The sequence below is a fragment of the Pseudophryne corroboree genome, chromosome 1 (assembly GCF_028390025.1).
Source record: "Pseudophryne corroboree isolate aPseCor3 chromosome 1, aPseCor3.hap2, whole genome shotgun sequence".
Taxonomy (NCBI): Eukaryota; Metazoa; Chordata; class Amphibia; order Anura; family Myobatrachidae; genus Pseudophryne; species Pseudophryne corroboree.
Genome location: NC_086444.1, coordinates 465,918,499 through 465,921,452, shown reverse-complemented (window position 1 = coordinate 465,921,452; position 2,954 = coordinate 465,918,499).

The following is a 2,954-nucleotide window of genomic DNA, read 5'->3' as shown; positions in this document are numbered from 1 at the left end:
TAAAGGCTCTACCTGGTATAGGATTCTGAAGAGATTGGTGGTCATTCCGAGTTGATCGCTAGCTGCATTCGTTCGCTCTGCAGCGATGAGGCAAAAAAAGGCACTTCTGTGTATGCGGCGCAATGCGCACGCGCGTCGTACTATTACAACGAACAATGTAGTTTCACACAGGGTCTAGCGAAGCTTTTCAGTTGCACTGCTGACCGCAGAGTGATTGACAGGAAGAGGACGTTTCTGGGTGTTAACTGACCGTTTTCAGGGAGTGTTCCAGGAAAAACGCAGGCGTGGGTGGGCGAATGCAGGGCGTGTTTGTGACGTCAAATCAGGAACTGAACAGTCTGAAGTGATCGCAAGCACTGTGTAGGTCTGAAGCTACTCTGAAACTGCACAAAATTATTTTGTAGCCACGCTGCGATCCATTTGTTCGCACTTCTGCTAAACTAAAATACACCCCAATGGGAGGCGGCATAGCGTTTGCATGGCTGCTAAAAACTGCTAGCGAGCGAACAACTCGGAATGACCCCCATTATCCATTCAGCTTATTGGATAAAATGTGTGCAAAGATAGCCAAAGGAAGATACATTTGTACCTGAATCTGCCTTGTATTTCTGCTGACGCTAAACACTATGCACATGAACCATCCTGAACCAAATCATGAGCGGACAATACAGCTTTTGTAAAACAAACATAATATGAGTGTCCTCACCTTTGCCGCTCTTATACATGATAAATAATCAGCACTTCCACAATATACTACACAATTTTGTGACTGTAATCTTTAAATGATATTCATCCGACCCTCCATGCATCAGCAGGATCTGCAAGACAGACTAAACAGACATATAATAAAGTCAGCTTAAATACTAGCAAACAGTCACATTAATATAAAAAGCAATATGAGTATATTATCAACTACAAATAACATATTATTTATGTAGGAGCACACATTTACTGAATCATGTTTAAAACAGATCCAACGTATTCAGACGCAATGCGAAAGAAACAACAGTAATGGTACAGACTCATATGCAATAGACACTTTATCTAACTATTCGTACTCAAAAGGTAGATAGAGACTTAGTGCTGTAAAACCCGTACTCAGTAGAGTGGGATACAGGGAGACTCACCCCGCTTCCAAGATCGATCATACGTTAACGAACGCTGAGTGGATCCAGACACTAGTAGTGTACACTACTGCTTCCTGATCCAGTGATCAGAGGCACTCCGGTCACACAGCTGCTTATGCTGCGACCGAATCCCCTTGTTATAGCGCTTAGTAAATACAGATGCTCTGGTCACACAGCTGCCTATGCTGCGACCGGGTCTCCTTGGGGTAGCGCTCAGTGAACACAGACGCATCGGTCACGCAGCTGCCTATGCTGCAACCAGGTCCCCTCGTGGTTGTGCTCAGCGAACACAGATGCACCGGTCACACAGCCGCCTATGCTGCGACCGGGTTTCCTCGTGGTAGCAATCAGTGAACACAGACGCCCCGGTCCCACAGCCGCCTATGCTGTGACAGGGTCCCCTCGTCTCCTAGTGTAGCTAGTAGCATCTGAGACGGAAGCGAGGAAACAGTTCATGGCGGGAGACTCAGCGAAAACTGGTCATGAACCGGGGGGAGGGGCGACCAGGAGAGAGTCTGACTCCCCACTGCTGACATGCTATTCCTGGTGCCTAAGATCCCTAAGGCCTAGCACTGAAGCACTGTTTTGTAGTCTCCACCCAAAACAGTGCTGCTGTGCCGGTATACCATCATGCTAAGCGGAACCAATGCCTTACCTTCCCTTATATTAGCTGTTTTTAATAGAAATTATTTGACAATGTAAGATGTTATCAACAAGATATTTACATGAACCATTTTAGCTCGAAGTCGTTATTTAGACCTGAGGGGTGCAAAGTATTATAATTGAAAATGTAGTTCATCTCGGTTTTTGCCAAACCGGTAGCTAAATTATTATACTGCTGGGTTCCCTCTATATGTCTAAGACCATAAAAGCCAGTAAAATCAGAAATACAACAATCATGTTTTCTCTAACGTCCTTGAGGATGCTGGGACTCCGTAAGGACCATGGGGAATAGACGGGCTCCGCAGGAGATAGGGCACTTTAAGAAAGCTTTGGACTCTGGGTGTGCACTGGCTCCTCCCTCTATGCCCCTCCTCCAGACCTCAGTTTTACATTGTGCCCAGAGCAAGATGGGTGCACTGCAGAGAGCTCTCCAGAGTTCTCTGCCTAGAAGCATTTTTGTTTGGATTTTTTTTATCTTCTACCTTTTACTACTTTTTCACAGGGAGCACTGCTGGCAACAGGCTCCCTGCATCGAGGGACTGAGGAGAGAGGAGCAGACCTTCTTGTTAAAGATAGGCTCTGCTTCCTCGGCTACTGGACACCATTAGCTCCAGAGGGGGTGAACGCAGGTTCTTACTGGGCGTCCACCCCCGGAGCCGCGCCGCCGTTCTCCTCACAGAGCTAGTAGTACAGAAGACAGAAGTCGTCAGGCGGCAGAAGCCTTCAGCTTCACTGAGGTAACGCACAGCACTGCAGCTGTGCGTCATTGCTCCCATACACCTCACATACTCCGGTCACTGTAAGGGTGCAGGGCGCAGGTGGGGGGGGGGGGGGGGGGGGGGGCGCCCTTGGCAGCAATATAAACCTCTGCATGGCAAAAAGATTATATACATGTACAGGTGGGCTCTGTACATGTATATAAAAGAGCCCCCGCCATATTTTACTAAGTTTGAGCGGGACAGAAGCTTGCCGCTGAGGGGGCGGGGCTTCTCCCTCAGCACTCACCAGCGCCATTTTCTCTCCACAGCACTGCTGAGAGGAAGCTCCCCGGACTCTCCCCTGCTTACACACGGTGAAAGGGTGCTAAAAAGAGAGGGGGGGGGGGGCACATAATTGGCGGTTTACATATTATACAGCGCTGCTGGGGGAAAACATTTTGTGTTG